Genomic DNA, 27,936 nt, shown 5'->3' on the forward strand with positions numbered 1-27,936 from the left:
TGTTCTTAACAGTTGCCCCAGAATATGAAATATACATTTACAACTAAACTAAGTCCACTCTCAAATAACGCTATAATACTTCATGGGTAGTACAGGTCTCTTACAACAGTATATTCTTGCATTCCCAATCACTCCCTCCTGTTCCTTCTAACTTCATTGTCATTCATTTCATTTATGTATATACTATAATCACTCAATATGATCATTAATTTGAACAAATAGTCATCAATCAGATTAATTAAAAATAATTCCTCCTTTGGTGCTTTTTTTTCTTTCTGTAGACCCAGGTTTCTCAGCAATATCATATTTCTTCTCCCTGGAGAACTTCTTTTAGGATTTACTGTAAGATCTACTGGCAACAAATTCCCTTAATTTTTGTTTGTGAGAATGTCTTTATTTCTCCTTAACTTTTGAAGTATTATTTTATGGGATATAGAATTCTAGGTTTCTAGTTTCTTTTTGTTCTGTTGTGTTTCTCAATCTTTAAATATTTCACTCCACTCTCCTCTTATTCTCACGGATTTTGACGAGAGGTCCTTATAATTCTTACCTTTGTTCATATATGTGTTAGGTGTTTTCCCCCTCTAGCTGCTTTTAAGATTTTCTCTTTGTCTTTGGTTTTCTGCAGTTTGATTGTGATATGCCCAGGTATAGATTTTTTATTTTTATTTTTTATTTTTTGCTATTTATCATGTTTTTTATTTTCTAAACTTCCTGGATTTGTAACTTGGTTTCTGTCATTAATTATGGAAAATTTGAACCTATTATTACTTCAAATATTTCCTCTGCTCTTTTCTCTCTTCTGATATGTCATCAATACCACATGTTAAACCTTTTGAAACTGTCCCACAGTTCTTGGATATTGTATTCTGTTTTTATGTTTTTACTTTTGCTTTTTTCTTTGAATTTAAGTTTGGAATGTTTCTACTGACCTAATCTTCAAGCTCACTGATTCTTTCCTTGCCATGTCCAGTCTATTGAAACATTTTTATTTCTGTTATTGGTGTTTTTTATTTCTTGCATTTAGTTTTTTAATGTTTTTATGTTTTTGGAAACAACCTTCACAAGTTTTTCTCAGTGAAACAGCTAATCCATACCATAATAAAAAGAAAAGAAATACTCCAAATAAAACCATTATTAAATTGTGTTTGGAAACATCACTGATTTCTATAAACTAAGGTCATTTTTAAAGAGAAGTTTATTTCAAATTAGAATAAGAAAGATGGCTGTTATCCATAGCATCGGGGATTTTATTATGAGAACGCTTTCCGATTTTGCAGAACATAAGGTGTGAGTAGGCTCTATGAGTATTTCAGTGGTAATGCAGCAGGAATAGATAGGAAGTTGTCCTTAATAGCTCAGATTTCAGCCATCATACAGTCAGTAACCTCATGGAGAAGACAATCCCTGCAACAATTTATGAGGTAATTATTATTACTGCCTCCTATATACTGGTGCTCAGAATCAGATGAAATTCACATCCTATGTGGTGGAATCAAGCCTAATAAGCTCCAAAGCCCACACACACACCCCATGTGAGGCTCCCACCCATTCTGCAATCTGCATCTTCCCTGTATCTGGGGAGTAACCAACACAGTCCTATGGGATAGCTGTATCAGACCCTGAAAATGCCACCAATGCAGGAAAACTGGAATTTCTCTTTTTGGGGGAGACAATGAGGTAGCTTAGATCAGATGATGTGATCTTCCTGGGAGGCAGGTGCCTCCAAAATCTCTGCTGTTGATTATGATTTTCTTTATTAACCAACAAGATGGCCAATACTTTCTTCTCTATTATATTCTTTGGTACCTAGTTCCAAGAAAAAAAAATAATTCTACTGGAAAAAAATCAGCATATGTGATTTTAGTTTCACGTAAAGGAAAAGGAAAGTTAAGTTAGACTAATAAAAGGTGTTTTCCTTGAACAGCTATTTGGCAACAACTTAGAGAAGAACTTTGAATAATTGAGCACACCCTCCTTGATACAAGATATTTGAGCTGATAAACCGAGATTGTGTAACACTAATTTGCTCAGTCCTGAGTAATGCATCATATGTTTACTCCACCCTTCCTAAAAAAATTAGAACTAAAATAGGAGATTTGCAAAAGGGAATCATAACTTGTTGGTTGTAACCTTAAATGGTTTCAGAGGAATCCTGTTCTACATTGCAAAGCTGTGCGGTTTTACCAAGCACTGTCCTTGAACAGCTGTTATTTTTTAAATTCATCTGACAGAACATTTTCATGTGGCTCAGAAAGGTATCAATGACTTGCTTACCCTTTAGCATTTCATAAAATTGAAGGTAGAGAGAGGGATTTGGGGGGATTATAAAGGACATCTGACTAAAGCATTACTCAGAGTTTGGCTTAGTTATTAAAACAATATTCTGCATTCTAGATCTATCTAAGTGATGATATAATTTACTTTTGAGAGTTGCATTAAATGTCAGTATAGCTTAGAGGCAAGAAGTGAGGTGAGATATTTTAAAGCCAACAATGAAATAAAGGCAGTGGTTGAATTGATTCTTCACTTTCAGTCAGTGTAACAGGACACTAAATGGAAAATCCAGCTGAGGCACCACCTTCCAGCAGATGTCAAATTGTAAAAAGAATTTTAAAATAATATATTTTTAAAGAATTTTAAGATAAGGTTTTTAAACTATTTTTAAATAACATACTCTTAAATATTATTAAGTAACATATTTCTAAAAATATATTATCTTGCAGGAACAGGTTATTGGACTCTGAAATTTGTAATAACGATGCAAATGAGAGTGCAGATGGAGAGAAAAATTTTATGCGAGGATGTCTCTGGAGAACACGCTGCTGAGACCCTTTCTCCTCCCCAATCAAGGCAGAGGCATAAATGGGGTGTCTGCTCCCTTCAGATCTTGAGAGAAGACTCTCAAATGTGACAAGTAGAGCTTTGATAGGGTAACCAGCCATCTGCTTGCCCAGAACTGAGGAGCTTCCTGAGACATTGGACTTTCAGTTTCCAAACCTGAAAAGTCCTGGACAAAACAAGAGGAGTTGGTCACCTTCACATTTGACCCTGGAGTCGAGGAGGGGCTCATGGTACCAGTGGCTGATCCATGAGGTGATGCTCCCCAGTCATCATGCTAGGACTTCCTGCCTCCTTTAGTCTCCAAATCTCCTGGGCTATCATTTGAGCCTTTCTCCTTTCTTCAGACTTCCAACTTGTCCTCACCCTCAGCTGACGACTGGAGTCCTATTTCACTAAGAAAACACAACAATGGGAGGAGAACGTCCACAGGCACTTCCAGCATCTCCTCCACCACAGCGAGCCACGTGCTCTGCCCTCTGTCCTTCAGCTGCGGAGCTGCCTCCGCCTGCTCCACTTGCTGTGGAATCCATCTCCTCTCGCCCGGCTGAAGACACCTGCCAGTGACTCCCTTCTCTGTCCTACAGTGTCAGTTTTTTTTCTTTTAACTCTCTCTTCTAGGCTGTTCTCACCAGCATAAGGCACATTATCTCACCCATCTTAAAGCACATGATTCCACAGTCCCTGCCAGTCATCTGCCCATGTCTCTGCTTCCCCTTAAGTAACCTCTCAAAATTCTCTATTCTAACCATGGGCATGTCCTTTCCTCCCATTCTTTATTAACATCACAGTCAGGCTTTTGTCCCCAATGTGTCACCAAAATTACTCTTGTGTGGGCCATTAATGACAGTTGTTTTGCTAAATCCAATGATTGAGTCTTGGTCTTGTCTCCTTTGACACATTTATTATTCCCTCCTTCTAAAAATACTTTCTTAATTGGCTTCTAGGAGAGTATGCTAATCTCACTAAAAATTCTACAGGTTGTAAGTACTTATTTTGTATGCAATGCTGTATTCATTCTTTTGAATGATATTTTGTGAGCACAAAATGTATTTTCTGCTGTCCTGTAGACACACCATGGATGCCTTACTAGCAGGTCCATCTCCTCCTGCTTTGTAGGATAGAAAAAGTTGAACTCGGACTGAAGATCAACATGCTAGAAAATATTTTGGACAGGGTATATTGACTTCTAAATCAAGAATCTCTTTTGTAAACTGAAGTTAACGTGAAACTCCTAATTGCTTTTAAGGAACCAGAAAATTCTCAGAGCTTGCGAGAGTTTTTCCTCACAAGATGGGGGAAAAGTTCTCATGCTGAAAAAATTTTAAAAGAATAGTGACAGACAAAAAATAAAATTGAAGTCAGACAACATTTCATAAGCCATGCTGTTCATTGTTCACAATCTCAAGTGTAGATCCAGAAAATCATGCAGTTAATCCATGTCATTGATGCCAAACAGGAATGGCATCTCGATTCACACCTGCATTCAAAGATAGTCCTGTCCTCAAAAACGTTTCTCAGCTCTGTGCTAGTGGACAAGACTTCTCTAGACAGCATGCTCTGCCTGCCACGGCAGGTGCTGTAGAGTGCTGGGTAGCAAGGATTGCTTTTACTTTTGCTTACAGTGCAGGGTGGACTGTGGTAAATTTTTTATTTCAACTTGACTGGACCATGATGCCCAGATGTTTGGTCAAACATCAGTCTTGATGTTCCTGCAAAGTTGTTTGTTAGATGTGATTAACATTTAAATCAGCATTCTTGGGGTAAAGCAGATCACGCTGTATAATGTGGTGGTCCTCATCCAATCAGTTAAATGAGTTGAAGGCTTTAACAGCAAAGACTGAGGTTTCCCAAAGAAGAAGAAATTCTGCTTCCAGATCGCAACACAGAAACCCTCCCCGGGTCTTCAGCCTGCCGGCCTGCCCTGCATATTTCAAACTTGCCAGCCCCACAGTCACATGAATCAATTCCTTAAGATAAATCTCTCTCCCCCACATTGGTTCTGTTTCTTTGGAGAGCCCCAAATAATACAAGTGGTGTGTGTGTGTGTGTGTGTGTGTGTGTGTGTGTGTGTGTCTTTTAAACACTTGTCTGAGGTCAGGTTCCCTGGGAAATGGTCTTTCAGCTAAAGATTTTCAAGAGGAAGTTTACTGGTGAATGCTCTTGGGATGAACAATCAACGGGTGTGAAGGCAATAGGACTGGGGAAAGGGAAGGCTTGAATGCAATGTTGTCATAACCCAGGAAGCTCTGAGGTTGGAATGGCCCCCAGAGGCATCCTCTGTGAGGCAAGAGGCCAGACCTTCATATCCCCAACCATCAACTAGTTTTTGGATGTGGGCGCCCCTGGAGAGAAGCAGAGTCTCGGGCTCACTTTGGCTTAGGCCATTCCTGGGGCAGCATTGGGTTGTGGCTGTCATCCCTCAGTCCTGTCAGCAGCTGGGAGAAGCACTGCATTCCTAAGCAGGGGCTCTGGGTCATGCACTCCAGCATCCACCGCAACGTTTTACGATTCCAGTGTTCCAGCTGAGGCAGAAGTGTTTGTTGACATTTATTTAGCCATTTAGTAGGAAGTTAAAAACATTGTTTTTTCAAATAATTTTGGACACATCAGATACTAATAAAGATAGTACGGAGTTCACCCAGCTTCCCTAATGTTAACATTTTACATAATCCCAGTAAATTTATCAAAATTAAAACATCAGCAGCACAACACTGTTAACGAAACTACGGACTTTATTCAGATTTTCTTAGTCATCCCTCTAATGCCCTTTATCTGTTTAGGACAATCAACGATATTATATTATAAGCAGTTGTCTTGTCCGCTCAGCCTTGACAAAGACAAAATGGAACAGACAACTAAAGATGATTTTATTCAGGTGATTGCAATAGGAAGCATGTTCATCTATGAAAACCTTCAGAAAAAACGTGGGAACCGGGGGTATGGCAGAGGCAGGTAGACAGGTGGTCATACTCATCAGGGAGGCTGGAGGTGAGAGCAGTGGCCAGGTGGGGGCATTTTGCAACCTGCAGACTTCTGGGAATGCAGGGTGCAGGTGAAGCTCAGCATTGTCTGTCTCTCCCATTTCTCACTCTTCCCTTGTCTTACATGACCCCAGTGTCTTGAAGAGCACTGGACAGGTATCCTGCAGAATGTTCCCAGTTTGGGTTTGTCTGTCTATGATTAGTTTGGGGTTATGGCTTTGGGGGAGCAGGGCCACACACGTCAAGTGCTTTCTCATCACATCACTAGGGCATTTGGGATCAACATGTCTCATTACTAGCTATGAGGACCTTGGTTGCCTGGTTAGGGTGCTGTATGCCTGGCGTCTCCACAGTAATGTAACAATGGCTTCCGTTCTTAGGCACTTTGTTTTGGAATGTCAGTCATGCTGCAGGGACCAGCTAGGCTTTGGGGCTTCAGATTAGAATGAAACCTGCTCGTTGCCTCCAAGCAGCTTATACTGTTGCACAGGGAGAGACAGGAGTATAAACTGGGAAAGGGCAAAGAAGTTTTGACTGGGATGGAATTCTCCCAGCCCTACATGCCCAGTGGAATCCCAGGTTGAAAGAGTGGGAAGGTCCACAGTAGAGCTTGCAACATGGTCACTGTTGCAGATCCCCCAGGCATCCCTTCTGCCATTGCAGTTGGCATTGATCAAAATCAACACTGTCTCCTGCACCTGTGCAGCTGTAGACTGCCAGTAAGTTTTAAGAGTGGATAGCAGCTTTCGAAACAATGAAGAAAACGTAACATGTAGGATCAAGGCTGCATTAGAGGAAGTATGGAGTCTAGACTGGGGGAGGTGAGATTTCCAGTGGAGTGACAGTGGAGAAGAACACAAGGGAGGTGAGGATGCTCTCTACGCAGAGGCACAAACCGGGATCACAGCCAGTGTTTCCAAATCCTGGAACACCCTATGTAGCAATAAGGAAGTAAGAGAAAGAGCAGGGACCACATCAGAGAAGTCAAGAGACATTCCTGATCCTTGCTACCTTCTGAGTCCTTAGACAAGCATTCCTGATTGTACCCCTTCTATGTTTGTTCAATCCATTTTTCCTTCCCAATCGATTACTTTCATTCCAGCCCAGGTCTCCTTCAAGGGACCTCTGTGGCACGCTGGCTTTTTCCTGTGTCAATCTCACCAATCCCATCTCTGTGGACAATGTTCTTTGTAAAACAAATATCCAACCACCATGCCTTCCTCCACCCCCAAATACCCTTCCCAGTGCCCAATAGACATTTTTCTATCTTCTTGACAGAACCCCCAAGTCCCTTGCCCTCTTCCAGTGCCTGTCTCTCCATCTTCTCTCTTCATGCCAGCAACAATGTGTTACCTGGGACTTCCTCCCTGCCACTGCTTCTCACCTTGACACCTTTCATCTTTTTCTTGGACAGTATTTTTTATTGCAACATAACTGATTATATATACTTGTGGGGTACAGAATTGAATATTACTACCTGTGTGCAATATGTGGTGATCAAATCAGGATAATTAATAAATTCATGTTTACAAAACGTAATCAATCTTTGTGACCCTTAGCCAATTTCTCACTAATCCCCCTCCCCTCTTCCTGTCCCACCTCTAATAACCACAGTTCTGTTCTCTTTTTTACTGAAAGTTCAACGAATCATTGTGATTATTGTTTCTTTCTTTCTTTGTTTACTTTTTTTTTTAACCTCCTCCCTACTAGTGAAACATGAAGTATTTCTCTTTCTGTGTCTGGCTTATTTCACTTAACATGATTTTCTCTAAGTTCATCCATGTTTCTGCAAACAGCAGAATTTTATTCCTTTTTATGGCAGAGTAGTACTCCATTGTGTATATATACCACATTTTCCTTGTCCAATCATCTGTCAATGGCATTTAGGTTGGTTCCAACTCTTGGCTATTGTAAACAGACCTGTGATAAACATGGCAGTGCAGGTATCCCTTCGAAATGATGATTTCCATTCCTTTGGGTATATACCCAGCATCAAGATTGCTGGACCATGTGGCAGTTCTATCTGTAGTTGTTTGAGGAACCTCCATACTGTTTTCCGCAGTGGCTATACTACTTTACAGTCTCTCCAGCAGTGTAGCAGGGGTCCCCTTTCTCTGCATCCTCGCCAGCATTTGTTTTTCTCTGTCTTTTGGATAATAGCCCTATAACTGAGGCTAAATGGTGCCTCAGTGTGGTTTTGATTAGGATTTCCCTGATGCTGAGAGATGCTGAACGTTTTTTCATGTGTCTGTTGGCCATTCGTATATCTTCCTTTGAGAAATGCCCATTCATCTCCTTTGCCCATTTTTCAATCAGGTCACTTGTTTTCTTACTGTTAAGTTGTCTCAGTTCTTTGTATATTCTGCATATTAATCCCATGTCAGATGCATAATTTGTGCCTTTCATCTTTTAATAATTCTCTGTGTGCACTGCCCAGGGCTTTCTCCTGAACTTCCTGGGCCTCCCTCCGCTAGGCATCATGCTATGTGTACCTGTCACTCATCAACCACGGGACAGCATGGACAAGGCACTCAACCCCTCTGAGCCTCAGATTCCTCATCTAAAAACATAAAGAAAAATCAGTATGTACTTTTGATGATGGGGGAATAATCTCTGAACATTGTTTAGCAAAGTTCCCAGCACATACTAAGTAGAAGTAGCTTATTCTTACTGCTCGTGTTGCTGCTTCTTTGGTGGTTGTTAGTTTCTGTGACTGTCTCCCATATTGGACTGTGAAATTCCAAAGTGTGGTACCTATGCCAGAATTATCTTTGAATTTCCACCAAATAGCACAGTCCCTGTTACATGGTTGCTTTGAATAAATATGTAATAAAGGAAGATGGAAGAAAAACAATAGGTTGATTATATTCTTTTTGTAACACTATCAAACCAAAGTTCCTCTACTCATAAAATCAATTTCACATAAAAAATGTGAATCACTGATAAGCAGTGATGATCAACATTTAAAATATTCGGATAGATCTAACCAAAAATATGCGATTTAGGGGAAAGAATCAGAATAGAAATAATTGCTAAACTCTGTTTTCCTTTAACAATGTCTTTCCATAAACATTCATTTTAAAAATAATGAGGCAGTGGAAGAACTTCTGAATGGAAAAAGCTCTGCTTAGCCAGAAATGCCAAAAGATTTCTAAATTCTAGACCTTCTCTCAAGAAATGTCTTAATCACTGTAAAATAAGCTCTTGGAAAATGCCTAATGTTCATCCAGACACATTCCTTGATGCTAAGAATGACTGCAGGTTCCTGTCTGACCTTTCATCTAGGGTTTCCTATCGAGAAAATACATTAGAGAAGCTACACAGTGATCCCTGAGATGCCAGGAGGGTGAGCAGGGGCTGGGCTCAGTGCCACCCAAGCCCTGGGGACAGCCAGCAGGTGTCAGGAAAGTGGGCTCAAAGAGAAAGGCACCATCACAGAGCACAGTTCTTTGATAAAAGAATTTTCTGCTCTGCAGAGGATTTAATTCATAATGCAGTTCAGTAGGAAGTCCCATAATACATTTAAGATATAATTTGTGCACATTTGATTTCCACTGAAAATTTTAAAGTTGGGCATGTCCAGTTCAGCCCTATCAATATTTAATAAACAGATACCAAGCATCATACTATCCATATTACCCTCGCTTTTGCAACAATGTTTCCCTACCATCAGAGTAGTAACATGGTGTAAATATTTTCCACCTTTCCACCTTCTGTATTTGCTTGTCTCTATAATGAAAACCTTAAAAGAGTTGTTTCTATTCTCTGCCTCCAAGCTTTATTCTTCTGTTCTCCCATCCCACAGGCTGCGTTTCCTTCCTTTCAGTGAAAACCTCTCAGCAGGGTCACTAATAAATGTCACTTTATCAAAACTAATAGATTTTCAGTCTTCATCATACCAGCCCTTTTGGCAGCACTCGACACAGCAGATGCATCACTTTTTTAAAAATGCCCTGTTGGCATGGTGTCATGACTCCACACCTCCAGCTTTCCTCCTATGTTGCTCCTTCCTCTGCCAAGAGCTCAGTCTCAGACTCCAATTCCCAACCACACTCACTCCTTTGAAGCCAGCTTTATGTGCTGATAACTTCCTAATTTTTGCATCTCTTGTCCTAACATTTCTCCTGCACAGGATTAGCACATGCAGCTGCCTACTGACTTCTTCACATTTGGATAACAGCTGTTCAGCCTTGATGTCTCCAAAACCCCAGGCTTACTTCCCCAAACCGTCACGCCTGTTCCCTCCCACAGGTCCCCTGTACCAGGAACAATCTTCCCCAGGTGGCAATGCCGAGAACCTCAAATCCTCATGGGCTCCTCTTTTCCTCTAGTCCCTCACATGTTGAGGCACCTCTGTCGCCAGCCTCCTGGTGGGATCTGTCTACACTCCCTGGCTTCCTGCCGATTAACAGACACTGAGCTCCCACGCCACCCTGGGCCCTCCAGTCACTCCAGGAAAACAACTTTCAATGGCCTTTTTCATAGTTAGAATAAAGTCCAGTTTAGGTCATTTATGTCTTTTAAAGAATTTCTCCATGTTGACACTTAAGGTGTCAAATTTATTGGCATAAAGTTTTTCTTAATAATCCTTTATTTCCCTTATTAATATCTTTAGCATCTCTATTGATGTCTCTTTTTTATTTCCCTCCAGGGCTACAGAAAAACAGAGAAGGAAAGAAGAGAAATCAACCATCAGGCCACCGGTCTTTGAATCTTGGCTTTGTTACTTCTGATCTCCGTGACCCTAAGCATATTCATCACACTCCTTGTGCCTCAGTCTCGTCACTCTCAGATAGTCACCTGCACCCTACTCCTGACGGTGTTTGGGAGGACTGTGAATTAAGATTTGAAAGCCCTGGTGCTGGTCTGACTTGGCGTCTGCACTTAACACACGTGGCTCTGCTTTTCGGAATGGAGCACGTTTTGACCACACTTGCTGAACATGGCTCTTCTGGCCAGCTTCCTTGGGCAGGTGCTGCTGTCAGCTCTAGAGTTGTGCACACCGCACTTCATGCTGGGCTCTGGAGTCAAAGTCCTGGATTCACATCACAACTTGGTGTCTCTCTTTCTGAAATAATTTTTCCAGGAAAATTAAGCAAATGATGAAGTTTTTTTTTTTTTTTTTTTTTTTTTTTGCCGTGTTTCTGATACCTTCCTCCTCTCTTCTCCTGAAAACTTGCACATCCTGCAGGCCCATGGGAAAGGTTCTGCCTCCAACCCCCATGGGCTTCCTCTCCTCCTCCCTCCAGCCCTGAGACAGGCATCATGCAGACTCTTTGGCTGCAGGCATGAGGAATTCAAGCAGGTGGACTTGGGTTGAAAACGTGTGAGGGCACTGCTAGCACTGAGGTGGATGGGAGCCAGGCATGCAGGAGTTGGGCCCTAGAGAGTGGGAGAGTCACTAGAGAGTGGGAGAGTCACTGGACAGTCACTCAAGACTCTAGGTGGCTCCAGCTTGTGCTTGTCTTTTTGGCACAGAAGTTTGTGATACTTCAACCAAGTTATCCACCACTAGCAGCACTTAATTACTTTCTCAGTCTTTATTTCTATTTTTGATCCTGTAGCAAACTTACTAATTTTCCAGCTCAGTTGCCAAGGGGTGGGGTGGGGAAAGGAAGAGGGGCTAATTGGCTGAATTTCTGCCATCTGCATGTGGGTAGAGGTCCACCCAGAGCCCCTCTTGGATCCTGGATATAGCCCATGCATCCGTCAGTCAGTTGGTCACCCTGGGTCTATGCCCACCAGCTGTGCTCACCCAATTATCTTGTGGTTACCTTCTGTAGAACAAGACCCTCTTGATAAAGGTGATGCCCAGCAAGCTCATAATGAACATGCCTGGACACTCCCATCCTCATGCCCTTCTGCTCACAGCCAGCTTGCTCCAGATTTGAAATGTAGGATGGGAATGCACACAGTTGGCTCTGCACAACGCCCCCCCCACACACCCTGAGCTGACAAGGGCGGGTGTGGGGTGCACTGGGCACACTCCAGTGTCACGAACACATCTGAAACATGCAAACATCACGTGCAGGCCAGAGGGACACCCGCTTTTCACCTTGGGTCTCAATTCATTAGGGTTAGATCATTGAATAATTGATCATAACTTTATCAATTTCCTTTATTCCACAGGGATTTATTGAGCTCCTGCTATATGCCAGGAGAGTAACAGGTGCTGAGCATGTGACAGAAAACAAAAGAGACAAGGATACCTGTCCTCCTAGAGCATACATCCTAGGGGGTGAAAAACCGTCAGTGAGACTGAAATGAGATAAAATATATGCAGAACAGATGGCAGACGTGCTAGGGAGAAAATGGTGAAGGAAGCATCCAAAATGCTGGGCAGGGGTGGGGATTAAGTCTAGAAGGGCGAGTAGAGAAGGTATTGCTGAAAGGAGACTCTTTCTTTCATTTCATTGTAAAAACATTCTCATGAGCTCTACCCTCTTAAATTTTTAAGTGCACAGCAAGTTCCATTGACTCCAGGTATGACACTGTACAGCAGATCTCCAGAACTTTCTCATCTTGGTTCACTGGAGATTTATACCTATTGATTAGTATCTCCCCTTCCCCACGTTCCTTACAACCCCTGGTAACCACCATTCCACTCTTTGGTTGTGCTGATTTGACCACATACACCTCACACAAGCATAAGTGGAACCATGCTGTATTCTTTCTGCACCAGGCTGATTTCACCTAGCTAGTCATAATGCCCCCTGGGTTCATCCATGCTGTCGCATACAACAGGATCCCCTTCTTTTGAAAGGCTGAATCACATTCCATTGGATGGATAGAGCATATTGCAGCACTATTCACAGTAGCCACGGTGTGGAAAGAGCCAAAATGTCCATGGATGAATGAATGACTAATGAAGAAAGACTTTGAGTAAAGAAAGGCCTGTTGGAAATTTGAGGCAGGCTGCAGGGAGTCTGCAGAAGACCCAGGAGTGGAGGGGACTGGGCAGAGCCTGAGCAGAAGGGAACGAGGGGCATCTGGGAGAGCAGAGGGAGGATGGGACCTGGTGGGGCAGCAGATGCTGCATACTCTGAGCAAGACTCTCATCCTCCGAACAGAGGAGTGACCTGGTCAGGGTCACTTTGTCACAGGATCAATGATGTAAAAGATTGGAAACCAGAAGCTTCCAGTTCATTTAACAGAGCCAAAAAGCACTGTAACCTGGGAAATTATGATACTGTTTCTGATACCATAAGCTTAAACTGTGTCCCTGAGAAGAGACCACTACACGGAGCTCATACCTAAAGTGACATCCTGATCCTGAACTCACATGATGGACACTTTAAGCCAACAGCAGAGGTTGCACTTCAAGCTTCCAAGTGAAGCTGGAAAAAGTTAGTTTTCTCTGTCTACCCCATTTCCCGCCCCTGCATGGCTCTCCCCACCACCAGAGCCCCTTCTGTGCAAATGTCTCTTCAGGGAAATGTCACCGCTTCTAGGGAGATTTCTACAAACCCAGAGGTACAATTAATCCCCCTTTGCTGTTTGCATAAACTGCAAACGTCTCTGTCACTCACATCTCTGCACCGTAACTCAAGGTCCCTGGGCCCCTTCTCCACCCTCGAGACTCTGGAGGGGCAAGTCTTCTTCTTGTGCTGCTTAGAGAGATCCTGTCACATCCGACTGTTTTATTAAAGTGCAATAGGAAAACTTGAGCTATTTCCCCCCCAACACAGAATGAGAGGGAGAGATCAAAGAGAAGTTGAAAGGGGGGCATTTCAGAATTGTTGATGGTAAGCTGCCCCCCCCCATTCAATCTGATCCTCATCAGACGTTGAAGGATGGAGAAATCCCATGGGGCCAGGATTTAGGGAACAGGGCAGACTGCACGTTTTCCAAGAGCTGAATATATAACCCTCCCGCCTCCCATTGTTTCCAACTATTTCAGTAGTAACAATAAAATTCATTTTTTGAGCCTCAGATCATCTATATGATGCTAAAATTGTGAAAGGATATTCCAAGAATAGTGAGTTGGAAGGTTCTAATTAATCGTGGGATAACTGTTCTATATTAAAACCTGGCATTTTTTAGGAAAAAAAAATAATTGCAACAGATGAATGAAAGATGTTCATTAAGTATGAGGCAATGGAAATGTTGACACAGTCATTACAGAAGAGCAACTTCCTTAGAGAGCAGTGAGAAACTCAGAGTTTGCAGACAAGAAAGTCATTGTTTCCCACACACGCGAAAATCTTGAAAAGTTAAAGTCAGAGAAAAAGATCATGACTTAGAGTTTTAAAAAGAATGCAAAGCCTTAGCAGCAAAATGTTTAACAGAAATATATAACAAACAATATTTATTTTCCTATAAAATGCATAAAACGTGAAAAACAAACTTGAATGATTGGAGGAAAGGGATGTTTCCAAGACAAAGGACTTTAATAAAAGCAAAATCACCACTGGAATATGCCACGGGACCCATCGAAAGCAGGGCAGAAGTGGCTTTTCACATGGATCTGAAAACCCAGAGATGGAGGTTGTCGATGTGCATATGATGAAGAAATCAGACAGCTGGATGGGGCTGGGCCCACCTGCCTTCTCCCGTTACAAGTCAGTCTTACCAACTCGGTATTGTTTTTCACAAGATAAAACCAAACTATGTTTCACCCTAAACCAGAGTCATGAATCTTCCTCTCATTTGGAATGAGATTTAATCTCTGGGACCTGAAGTTCATTCATGAGGGTGAAGCAGCCTCTTAGACCCAGCAGAGCAACACCTTTCCTTATCTTCCTAATTTTTTTCTTTTCTTGTCTACTAATTTATTCCCCAAATTCTCTTTTCTTGCAATGTTCAGTTGAATAATTATCTCTTGCCTCGGTCTCCAAGGTGAATCCTAACACTTATAGAGAGAGGCACTTCGGTAGGGGGGCTGAGAATGTGTCCCAACACTTCCCTACTCGGTGCGTGACCCACCAGGTTATGAGCCTCTGGGCATCTCAGTTCTCACATATGTAAAATAGGGATGGTGAGTATAGTCCTCCACTGCCTAGCTAGTTTATGAGGATTAAGTGAACTCACACTTGTCCCACGTTAGAAGAGGGTGGGCCTTTTCTATAATAATGGCAATGATTGTTATCACACAGGCCACTGGATTAGAAGTGGACTCTGAATTCTAATTCTCTTCCACAATCAGAGCTTACACATAAAAGTCTTCCTACCAAGGGGAGGAAGTGGCAAAAGAGGCAGTGAGGACAGTTGTGAGGTTAGGGCTCCCAGATTGTCTGGGGGGATGAATTAGATTCTCCATTAACAACTTCTACTGCATTCATTAGATTATTGAATTCATTGAAGAGAACACTGCACTCATGACATGTGAAGCTCGTTCAGAGGAAAAGACAGAGGTTCAGGGAGTCCCAGTCTGGCCCATCCCCACTGTTTGTAGGAACTATGGAGAGCTGCTGTGAGTGCTGCAGACGGAGAAGGCTGAGCATGGATTCAGCCCCTGGGTACTCAGCTGATTCTGTGCTGGTACAGGGTCATGGGCAGAGCAAACCCAGACACTGTGTTTTTCCCACTGGGGGGCATTTGATAACAAAGAAAAGTTATTCATGTTTGATCACAGCGGCAATGAGAGCCTACAAGAAAAGAACACAGTTCACCTGGAGCATTAACAGAGTCTAGTCTTGGGGACATTTGGTGAAAGAAGCCAGGGTTGGTGCAAGCGGGGAGTGGAGTCCTTGTTGGCCCTGAGAGCTGCAGGCGAGTCAGGGTGTCTCATGACATCACAACAGAGTTTGCTCATCCATTCTCAGCCCCCCGTGCATGTTCAGCTGGTGGAGGAGATTCTGGAGAGGCCCAGGCACCTCTGCTGAGCCAGAGCGCAACTGACAAGCCCAGCCATTCGGTAACTGAGGAGTTGTGTGTCAGGCACAATTCTGCATAAAGCCTGTGCTTCCCGCAGTTTTTTTCTCAAGAGAAAATAAACCTGAGCTCCCACTTGCAGCATCACACTGCAGATTCAACTCGGAAGTCAGGAGCAGGCAGCAGGGAGCAACGCCTGCTGCAGATCCTCAGGCCGGGGCCCCTGTTAGCAGCAGAGCTTTCTGGAGAGCACGTCATGAATGGGCCTCTGTCCTCCCTGCAGGCCAGGCCCAGCCGCTCACAGCTCAGCAACGAGGAGGTGGGAAGACCTGCTGCGTGCGGAGGAGGCTGCCTTACCCGCCTCACAAAGGCTTCTTTTCTAAAATCCTCTTACGTAAAATGTGTGTTGGCTCAGGGAGCACCCAGACGTTCACAGGAAGGTCAGATAACAGGAGCCCGTCTGCCAATGGGCCTCTGGTTGGGGAACAATGCGCTGGGATGCAGGTTGTTAGAGCAGACACTGGAGCGTGCCCTCCACGGCTGGGTGAGGGGGGTTGCCTCGATCTCCTCGAGGCTCAGGGGCCATGGTCCTGCAGCCTTGTCTGTGACCTCCTGAAGGCCATTCTCACACACACCCAAGAGAACACTGAACCCTGGCCACGAAAGGGGGGTCCTCACTGCCTGTGTGCGTGGCCCTCCTGCACCATGACTCTGAGGGTATCTCCATCTCTCTATCTCTCTGGTCTCTTTGTCTCTCTCAGTCTCTGTGTCCCTGTCCATCTCTCTGTCTCCCTCCCCTCCTTGCCCCACCACCACCACCAGGAAAAGAATCTCTCTCTGGAAAATGTACAAGTATTAGAAGCTCCTTTCAAGCAAAGGCCAAAAAACCCTCCTCCTCCTCTGGAAGCAGGACACACTTGGGCTCTGGAAGTCCTAGCTCTCGGGGTGTCCTGGGTTAGGGACCTGCTGGACAGGGTGAGCAGCAAGCAGGGCAAGGAAGCCCAAGCTTGGTGGCAGATGAGGGGGTGAGTCTTCCCTATGTACTTACTGGGTCCAGGAGATAGGGTGAGGCCCCTCACCCTCGAGCCTCAGTTTCCTCATTCATGGCATGAGCATGCAAATCATCCCAGGACGTGTGTGAGGGTCCCCTTAGAGCTCGTATGAAAGGTGTGAGAGAAGGTCCCTGTTAGCACGTGCACATAGCAAAGCTCCAACATTATCGGCAGCACAGAGCCAAGAACCCCTCAAAACAAAAGCAATCTGCTTAGGAATTCAGCCTTGACGGAGAGGCCCAGTCTCTAGGAACTGTTGACTTTTGTAACAAAAAAGATTCAGGCTTTTCCTAGAGAAAAGGAAATTCTTCCAAGGATATCAGTTGGACACAATCTCTGGGCCAACCTGTGTCAGGGATGCGTCTCTCGGGCCTGGGGGCAGATCACGCACAGGAGCTAAGTGTGTACAGGGCGCAACGTGTCTGGTGGAGGCAGGAGGCGGGACACAGGCTGGATCTCGGGAGGTGAGGGAAGGTGCAGCCTCAGCTCTGGACATGGGATAGACACTGTCTCCTCAGAGGGGAGGACACGGAAAAAGGGAGGAGCATGCTGCAGTTCTGGGGAGACCACCACCCAAGGATTGGAGAGTGGGGGTCAGCACTGTGGAGGGAGTCTGCTCGGAGGGTCTCTTTCCTACCCTGGGCACAGTACATTTGGACACAGCTTTTCACCGACTGGCGTGTGCTGGAGCTGCCTGGTGTCAGTGGTAATACTCAGGTAGAGACAATTCTGAGCGCCACATCCATCATCCTGTCTCATTTTCACATTCTGGCTGCATGTGTGAGCCCAAGAAAACAATCGGGAAAGAAAGAGCAGCTGAATTGGCTTCTGGAGGGTGTCTAGGTGACCGTGTCACTTTCTCCTGGGGCAAGTGACACCTTTCACCAGTGTCTGCTCCTCTCATTCTCGCCATCAAAGCCCGTGGCTGGGTCCACGTGGCTTTGTCATCCCTGTTTTTATTCTACTCCATACTGCCTGATGATTTCTGTTTGCTAGGCGTAGGCAGTTTCTGGGACTGTAGCCCAGCTGTCTCTCAGGGCTGATTTTTGGTTTGCTTGGTTAGGGTTCCTTAAGCAAAAGGTACTATGGCCCCTATTGACTTGACTCAGTGCTGGACGACAAGGTTGCCAGGTCCATAGAAGTTTAATTACGTCTTTTATCTTCTGTATTTCTGAATCTTTGACATGTGAGGCCTTGTTGACCCTGAGGACTGCCCCCACCAGGGCCAGCCAGTTCCTAGACATAGTAAACAACTTGCCCCAAAATACGCTTTTTAAATACAAACCAACCATCCAGAGCCCGCAGCTCCACCCACCTCTTCTATGGGGCTCTCACACCCTGGGCCACTATCCCCTGCCGTAATCACACCAGGGCCAGGAACCGGACCATGAAGACCTGTGTCCCAGGCCCACTGAAATTATTCAACCCTCCCCCAGTCTTAAACCTGCTTGCCTGCCTCACCTGCTCCTCTGCATGGAAATCACAGCAAAGGCTCCTGCCCACGGTCCCCTCGCTCCCTCTGCCTCCTGATCCACCCCGGCACTTCCCAGGTGGCCCTGCGTGGCTTGGTGTGTCCCCTTCTCTTAGGAACTGTGAGCAACAAACTGTCTTCCTATGGGAACCATCTCCTGGTCTATTGGGCTCACTATACCCAATAATAAACCCTATGTTTTAAAACAATGGACAGGACTACAGAGGGCCTCTGAGTCTCCCTGCAACCCAACACTGTCTCCGGACCAGGTGCAGGGTGTGGGTGGGCACAAGCAGCCTCCACAGCTGCCCATCCCCACCACCTCAGGCTTTTTCTGCTTTCACGTTTCTTTCCTCCACACCTGGAGCAGACCCCACAAGCCTTTCCCACCCTTGGCAATTTTCCCCTCAATGCAGCCTCCACCCTGCACAGAGGAGCTCTGCTACCACAGCTGCTCTTTAGTTGAATATCTGGTTCCAATCACCAGAAGCCAACAAACTTGTAAGTATATAGCTAGGGACTATCCAAGGGATAAACCAAAGAAGGCATCTGTATAATTGCCACCAACAGATATTTCTTAACTTTACTTCTGTATCCATCCTATAAAAGCCTCCTCCTTGAGTCCCTCGGTGGAGCTCCTGAACCACTTCTGGTGTGCAGCTGCCTGATTCATGAATCTGTGTGTGCTCAAATAAACTTAAAAATTTTAGTGTGCCTCGGTATACCTTTTTAACCATCCCCACCACCTTCCTTCTTGCAGTGCTGCTATGAAGATCTGGTCCTGGTACTGGCATCTCAAAACTGCAAAGAGACCTGCAGGGATGTCTCCAGCACATGGAGCCATTGACCATGGGGCCTCCCTGGGAATGGGGAAGGCATCTTAGGTTTCAGCCACTATTCATTGGGCCCTGTGGTATTTGCATCCAAAAGCATCTTAAATAACACACCCATGTGTGACTTCTGTAATATCTTACTCTTGCCTAACAGGAGCCCTTGACAGGCCATTCCATTTGCCCAGAACTCCCTGGACTGACTCTTTAACCCCCCACCCCTCTGCAAGGCCACACTGGTCGCTGACAGCAGCATGGGTTTATCGTTCATCTGTTTCACCGCAGGTGGCTCCTGGCTCCTGAGGGGCACCTCAGCATGCTTCAGTGAGTTTTCATGTTTATGTTGTCTCCACCCAACTGTGAGCTCCTCCGGGACAGGAGGGGGCAGGTTTATCTCAAACCACCCCTTGAGTGTGGGGCAGGGCACAGTGCTCTGCTTAGTAAATGCCTCCTGGATTTAAACTTCTGTTCCTGAAAATGAAACCCCATTCCCCAAACAAATTGCTCACCTCAGATGGAGACTGTGATTTTGGTGCTGGAGGTTCAGCAGTGTGTATATTAGGAGATAGTCTGTGCTGAGCAGCAAAAGCTCACAGACGCTCACCCCAGCGGCCCACTGCCATCAGCTCCATCGGCCCCCATGCCCTGCGGCTCCTCCGCGCTCTGCCTGGTGCGTAGGAACGCATCCTCCTCCACCCCCACCGCCCCTCCCCACAAATTTACATTAACCTCCTGTGCCAGACACTGGCATGGAATTCCCTCTCCTTAGACCAGGAAACCAAAGATGGAAATGCAAACCTATACTGCCTGGGAAATAGCAAAATCCTCTCAACTCTGTCCAATGCTCACTGAAACCAATACCACCTTTCCCAATTCATTTATTTTTATTTCTATGGCATTTCCTGGCAATGACCAGGAATTTATAGAAAAATTCTGGGAAGCCAGGAGGGTGGATTCCGTTGGTTCCTGGTGCATCTGGGGCAGACGTTAAGGCAGACATATCCATTGGAGGCCCCGGGCCCCCTTGCCGGCCAGGGAACTCGGTCACTCCCAGCACATAATTGGAAGGAACAGCACAGTGCAGGCAGAGCGGGACGACTATGTGAGGGCCCAGGGAGAAGGCAGCTGTCTATAAGCCAGGGAGGGAGACCTCAGGGGAGAGCAACCTGCCGACACCTTGATCTCTCACTTCCAGCCTCCAAGACTGTGGCAGAGCGATGTCTGCTGTTTAAGCCTCCTAGTCTGTGGTGCTCGTCAAGGCAACCTGAGCTGACTGGAACATGCCCTGTCTGGCCACCTCCTCACTGTGACTTTACCTGGAGCCCACTTCCCCGTCTGTTCACCGAGGGGGCTGCCGGTGTCCACCCAGCTGTGTTCTTCTAAAAGACCACTGATGAGGCTGGGTGTCCACATTTCCCCAGGACCTGGCGGGTTTTGTGAAGCTTGGCCTGAGATCCATGGTCCTGAGATCCGTGGTCCTGCATGGGAGCCTGCACTCCAGGGCGTCCCACAAGGTGAGTGAAGCAGAGCAGAATTAAAGCCACCATCGAGCAACAGCTAAGAGAGGGACAGAGGAAAACCAGTTATCACAGAAACACGGGGCGGCTATATCAGCCGGCTCCTACATGGCCTGAACAGAGGCCCGCACTCCTGCTAAAACGTCACTTCAGCCAGCGGGGTTCCTGCTTCCCAGCCATCCTCGGGGAGGACTCTGAGCCCAGGCTCCCTGCATGGGCCTTGTCCACACGGTGGGTCATTCCATGTCATTCCTCTTCGAATGTTCACTCCCTGGATCCAGATCCTCACTAGGCAGGTGCTGGGAGCAGCATGGGAAGCCCAAGGCACATGCTGGTCTTGTGACGTGGGAAGGCTGCTGTGCCTCCTAATTGGGTCTCCTGGGACAGGGTCGGGGCAACTTCCTGAAGGAAACATTGTTTCTATTTGATCCTGAGAAGGGAGGAGGGTTTGGTTAGGCACAAAGGGGAGGTAGGAAACTGCAGGTGAAGTTTTGCATTTGAAGGCATTGAGGCTAGCAGGTCACCTGGAGGGCGGGGATGCTCACAGCCTGCTCAGCATGAACACATGCAGGGTTTCCCTGCAGAAGGTGCAGCATGGCCACCCCAAAGGGGACCGTGCTGTCCCGGGGTGCCTCCCCCACCTCACCTCTGCCACTTGGTAGCATGGCTGCTGTGTGACTGTGACTGGGCCTCAGCTGCCAAATGAGCAAGTGGGACAGAGGATCTCTGTTTCCTTCTGGATTAAACTCTCCACATTCAACAGTAATTTAATGCAAATTCAGGGCTTCTCATGGTGGCTTACAATTTCCAGCCACTGGGAAATGGGTTGAGAAACCTGTGCTTGATTTTAATTATAGACTTTTCCATTGTCTAATGTAATTGCTGCCTTTTTACAAGTGTGTATTCTTCTGTAGTTTACAACATTCCTTCACTGCCATTGTCTCCTGCCTCTCCAACAATGTGTGCGACGGGTCCTGTGACTGTCTCCATGTTCCTGATGAGACGGCTGCAGCTCAGAGACTTACAGAGGATCCCCAGGGTGTGTCGCTGATAAAAAACTAGACATCAGTTCTGTTTACCCCAATGTTAGTCCTTTGCACTCTGGCAAGAATACAGCTCACCTTTCTAAAAGGGTAAACCAGACAGGGCAGCATACTGTGTTTTACAGTCTTGCAAAGCCCCGTGGAGGAGCATTAAGTTGTGACAGGTTCAGTGCCTGTTAACTGTGGTGGGAACGTGCACGCTGGCACCTGGGGAAAGGTTTCCACGGGAGCAGGAGGAGCAAACAAACAAAGCAAGCAGGAAGGTGGGGAAAGCATGTTTAGGGTCAGGGGAATGCCAGAGCCCCAGTGAGAGGGCCGTGCACAGGCACAAGGAAACAGCTTCCAGTGTGGGGAAGGGCAGCTCGCAAGGGCCTGGACTAGATAGAACATGCTCAAATGAGGACAGAGCGTGGAGCTGCAGCGAGCCCAGGGCTCTGCTTTTAGGGGAGACTGAGGATGCTGGGGCCTGCACATCCTCTCGGTTGGGCAGTCTGTGGTCAGGGTACTTCTGTGAGGGTGAATGTGACGATGGGGGTGTCTGGAGACCCTCCCTCTGGGCCATGCAGAGGCTTAGAACACCCAGGGAAGGCAGGAGATCAAAAGGCCAGGGGTGGGGGCACTGTCGTGCTGAGGGTGCCCTCTCTCTTCCTGCTACTTCTCATGTCCCTGCCTGAACTTCCCCACTGGGCCTCTGGCCACTTCTCCCCTCCTAGCTCTGCCACTCCCTGAGCTGGGCGTCTTGTTCCTGCCTCTCTGCCCTTGTTCACAGCTGCCTGCTCAGATGTCACCTCCTCTGAGAAGCCTTCCTGAACTCAACTACCCATTCCCTCATTGATTCACTTATTCAGTAAGCACCTTCTGTATGCCCGGCACTAACAGGGAGACAGGCAAAGCAGATAGATTTTGTGGGACCCAAGACATCTTTATTAAAAAAGGCACAAAATCACAAACACAAAATTAGGCGCAGGGTCCTGGTCAGGTTGTGCCTGCAAGGGCACATGCCATTAGCTTCCTGACAACCTACCTGGATAGTCAGGGCTGGCCTTCCCCCCAGGACCTGCATTCCCATGGGGAGAGCGGATGGTAAACACAACAGCAAATGCACAGGCTTCTGAGAAGCTGCTGCGGAGGGAAACAAGCAAGGGAGAGGCTAGGAGGCCTCGTGCCGGAGGCAGAGGAGCCAGCTGTGACTAGGGACTCTGAGCACTAGGCACATAGACATACGTAGAGAGTCCAGGTGGAGGGGACAGCAAAGGGGAAGTCCCAGAGCCTCTGGGATGACCAAGGTGACCCTTGGTCAAGGTGACCAAGATGACCAGGTGGGGCAGGGGTGGGTGATGTGCTGGCTTGGGGACTATGGTGAGGGCCTCCAAGTGAGATGGACAGGCAGGGACAGGGGCATGCCTGCCTCTGGCCTGACAGCCACGTCTTGTCCTTCCCTGTCAGTGCACACCTTCTTCATGTCACCCACTATGTGAAAACATACACTTAAATACATTAGAATTTTATGGAGTTCATTTGAACATTCAGAGATTCATGAATAGGGCAGCACCGTGCCACAAGCTGGTCAATGTTCCACCAAGGGGGCACGTGGGGAAAACTTCTGTAAGGTGTTACAGGAAGCAAGACGAAGAAAATATATGATTGATTAAAGCAGTAAGGACCTGGCTGGAGTTATAGGCAGTTTCTGGTTGATTAACCTCAAGTTTCCTTTCGCTATTTCTGTTGAGCTGGGTTTTGGGTTTGCTTATGCTGAACCCAAGGCCTTGGAGTCACCTCAGCCTGATGGCCTCCCAGTTAATTATTTTAACCACTGCATTTCATTTTTATAATTTGTATATATGACCAACATCCCCACTTGACCTTGAGCTCCTTAAAGAGTCAAAAAACAAATTTATCTAAATATCCTTTCTCTTGCCCCCGCTCTAGACTCTGGCAAAATGCTTGGCAGGTATTAGGTGCTCCTGAAAGGTTTCTGTAAAGTAGAAAGTGTGAGAACGTGGTTCTGAATCATCTCTCTCTCTCTGAACACAGAAATAGAAATCATTTAGTTTAGAGTATTTCCCTCCAGGCAGTTTCATGCTGTGCAAATTCCTGGAGATATTTAAAGCTGCTTGTTCTCTTACCACTCCTGAGAGGAGGGACAAAAAGGCCAGCAGAATTCCACTTGCTCAGGCATCTACCAAGACAATAACACTCGTCAGCCTGTGCAGTATTTAGCATTTGGTGATTTCATCTGGCATCTTTCTAGATAAATGGTAAATTCTAATGAGACAGCAGGAACTTCAGAGCTGAGAGAGGTGGGACAAGGTCATCCCACTTAGAGAGGCGCTGGGCGCGGAGGGTCGTGGCCAGCCTGAGAATGGACTGGGAACCGGAGATGGAGCCCCCCGACATGATCAAATGAACGGAGGACAGACATTCCACCTGTCCAGTTGCAAAGTTCAGTAAGATAGCTCTCTGACTCATGAAATATTATTTTCCCAAATAAAAATATGTGGCTGAGATGCAAAAGGTCATAGTTGGGCAAATGAGAGTGGCCACAGCGCCCTGTGCCCTGGCCCTGAAGCCCTCCTGCCTTTCATGGCTTGAAGGCCTCCCGCCGGCAGCTCAGCCAACTGCATGCTGAGCCACACTCCACAGGGGCGATTCCAAAGCGTGCCGGAGAATGCTTAGAGGAGATGAGGTTCCTGGCCATGGAGAGAGCCGGAATGTGTAATACAGGAAGGGGACCTGAGACCTTGTTCTCAGTGATGAAGGTGCTCAGAAGGGCCAGGTACTCAGGTCTGGCAGGTGGGGGCAAGGAGAGGGTAAGAATTTCTCTACCTAAATGTTGAATAATCAAGAGTTTGCCAGAGAGCGAGCATGGGGCACTTGGGAGGGGGCAGTCCTGCCCACCTCTCTGAGCATGCTGGCCTCACCCCAGCACCCCCAAGGACTGAGCTGGTTCTGCAGCTCCTGCTCAGGTCCTTCAGTTACACCAGGGCAGCTCTCCTGGTTCTTGGTCATGATCCCACACTCCTCTATGACTGTGGTGGTCTCCCAGCTTGCCACTGGGGGTCTCTTGTCTGCTCCCTTGCTCAATTCCCATCCTACTGCCCCAGGTCCCCGTGCAGCCCCAGGCCCTCAGAGAAGTCTCTTCAACTGTGCTAGCTCTGGGGCAATGGGTATTCTAAAACTCATCAGAAGGTCTTACAGCATATATTCTTTTCTTTCTTGCATTAGATTGTCAGCTCTTCAGAACATAGACTGTGTCTGCTCATTCCGTATTGCCCCAGGAAAAGCCTGGCTCTTGACCATGACAAATGCAGGCTAAAGGTCAATAGTGAGTTAGCAAATCGTGGGGAGCTTGCTGTCTTCTTCCACCACGTGAGGACATAGTGAGAAGGCGCTATCTGTGAACCCAGAGGAAGGTCTGCTGCAGACATTGAATCTGCCTTGATCTTAGACTTCCAGACTCCAGAACTGTGAGAAATAAATGTCTGCTGTTTAAACCATCCAGTCTATGGTATTTTGTTACAACAGCCTGAGCTAAGACAATATCCATGGTCATAACCTCAAACAAAATCCTAGAGATTAATTGTTAAAATAACTGCTCTCATCGGTCAATTCATTCTGCATTGTACAAACAAGATTAATTATATTTAGGATGCCCATCTAAATTTTTGAACCAAAGACCACATTTGAAAAGAAAGCAACAGGAGAATTAGTATAAGATTCTCTTTAGTCGATCCCACCCATATTTACACAATAGATCTCCCAGCTGGGATCCTGTATTCCACGGCCACGCCTACCTCCCTTCCCTTCTGCCATCTGATCCTGCAAAAATCTAAATCTCAACCCCTAGACTAGGAGATTTCCTCTGCAGTGTGGTTCTCTTAAACCTTGTACTGCTCCTTACAGCATTTATCTCAATCACTGCTGAAAGACTAGTTGTTAAATCAGTTGGTCAATGTTTGCTGGCCCTGCAGGTGGCACTGCAATGGGTGTTCCACATCACAGCTGTGTGTCTATCATTAAGCACAGTACCTGCCACTTAATTTGGTGTATAAATGAAAGTCAGATTCAAATTAAATAAAAGGCTCCCTGAGATTTTTCTCTGAACACCACAAATGAAGTTCAGATTAACTGATTTGGGGCAACAGATCTCCAGATACCTGATATTAGTAGGAAACCTTTATATTCTTACCCAAAAGGAGGAGCATTTAGAGGAGCAAGGTTTTTGGCTTTAGAGGTATTATCTAAAATGCACAGAAATCACCTTTGTCTCCCATTATGAATCGAGAATGCTGCTTCTCCAGGTTAAATACACCAAGAGAAAGCCAAAGGTGCCTCTGTGTTCTGTAGAAAATAGCAGAAAATATTAGACTCTCAAAATGCTGGCCTTTGATGATCAATCAAGACTGAAATGAAGCTTTGTAAGTTCCTGACATGAGCTGAGTTGGAAACTGGAGATGGTCACACCCAAGGGGATGGGCGTTGGGTGCATTGTGTGTGGCATGGTGTCCTCACTCAGCCATGCTCATCCCTGTAAATCACACAAGTGTTCTGTGGCTCTGCTGTTACAAGCAAGCATGATTAGATGTTGATTGGGGTAAAAAAATTTCCGTTATGCAAGATGAATGTGTTCTGGAAATCAAATGGAAAACAACGTGAATATAGCTCACAACATCGCATTGCACATTTGAAGCCTGCTAAGAGGGTAGATCTTAAGTGTTCTCATCAAGAAAGAAAATGCTAACTATGTGAGGTAATGGAAATGTTAATTAGCCCAGTTGTGATGAATGTTTTACAATGCATATGTTTGCCACATCATCAAATTCTACACCTTAAATATATACAATTTTCACTTGTCAACTATATAGCGATAAAGCTGGAAAAAAAATAAATAAAATACTAAAAAAAAAGTGTAAAAGGTATTTTAGGCCTTATATGCTTCTGCAATTTATGTACAGATGCCCTGACAGCAGGAGTAGTATCTGGTTGTTTTTGTACTACTTCCAACAAATGGTATTCTACCTAATGCACCCTGTGTGCCCAATTAATTCAGCCAAGTAAGAGGAAGAAAGGAGAGAAAGACAGAGAGAGGGAAGAGAAAAAGAGAGAGATCAGATCCTAGGAAACAAAATGTGAGCTACTCAGAGACTGTTATATTTATAGAACACTGAGATAATAATTGATAAAATTTAGGGGTTTTCCAGGTTGTATTTCCTGTTACTGTTTTGCGTGTTGTAGAAAAGGAGACATAACTCAGACATAACTACATAATTTATGTATTTAGCAATTTAACATCATGATTACTTTAACAGAAAAACAGATTTTTTAAGTCACTTTGAAATGGTTTCTAAATTAAGTTAATATATCACATTATCTTTAAATACTTTTGCTATATAAATATATCTTTTTTTAAAAAATGAAATAAAGTTGGAAAATGGGACATTACATACAGATGTTTATTTAAAAATTTGCTCGGTCAGCCAATCTTTAGCTATAGATATGTTTCATAAAGCTAAGAACAAGCATAATTTTCTATCCTGTAGTACATATTTTCTTTCTGAAAATGTCAGTTTCTGCTCCTGTCTCTGCTATTGTAGATTTTGCTGTTTTACTTTGCAGTAATCATGGTGGTTGCTCATTTGTACTGAATGACATAGCAAACCCTTGTTTTGTGTGAAGTTGTCTTAGAATTCTTTCTTTAGTCCTCACCACACTTCTGCAAGATTTAACTTGTTATTTTTCACTTTCTGATGAAAAAAGCTAAGTTCAGAGAGGGTAAGCCTTGGAATTCTACAGCAGCCGAGGACAGAGCCAGGCTCAAATGACCTTCTGTCCAGAGGCAAAGTGGTTGTCCTCCACTGTCCCGTGCTATGATTATTTGTTAATGAACACCAGTCAGGACAGCAGCTTAAACACAAAAGATATCAGAATTTCAGGATGGTTGGGGGTAACCGATGAGGCCCTGCCTGATCACCTGATGGTAAGACAAGCGTAAAACTAGAAAGGTCAGTTGCTCTGCTTACGTCAATGTGAAGCCAGAACATTCTCACCAGACAGACCAGTCAGATTAATTCACCCATGAATGTGTTCTCTAGAGCTAAGGAGCATGTTATCAACACATTCTGCTCCATGAATATTATTGCATATGAATTGGGAGGAAGGGGAGATTAGTGGTCGATGCCAAGGTTTAGGCAAGCACAGAAGCACAGAGATAGGATGAGGGATTTAAATGACTCATCATTGAAATTTGGCAGCTGGCACATAATTGTTTGTTGGAAAAGTACCTGGAAGACCGATGACATGGCCATAATTTTGGAGGACAGTGGTTGACAGTCAGGGCAGAGCAGGAATCTGGGATAAAGGAAAGAAGAGGAAATTCTTTCTTCAG

This window comes from Cynocephalus volans, chromosome 2, assembly GCF_027409185.1.
Source record: "Cynocephalus volans isolate mCynVol1 chromosome 2, mCynVol1.pri, whole genome shotgun sequence".
In the NCBI taxonomy this organism is placed as follows: Eukaryota; Metazoa; Chordata; class Mammalia; order Dermoptera; family Cynocephalidae; genus Cynocephalus; species Cynocephalus volans.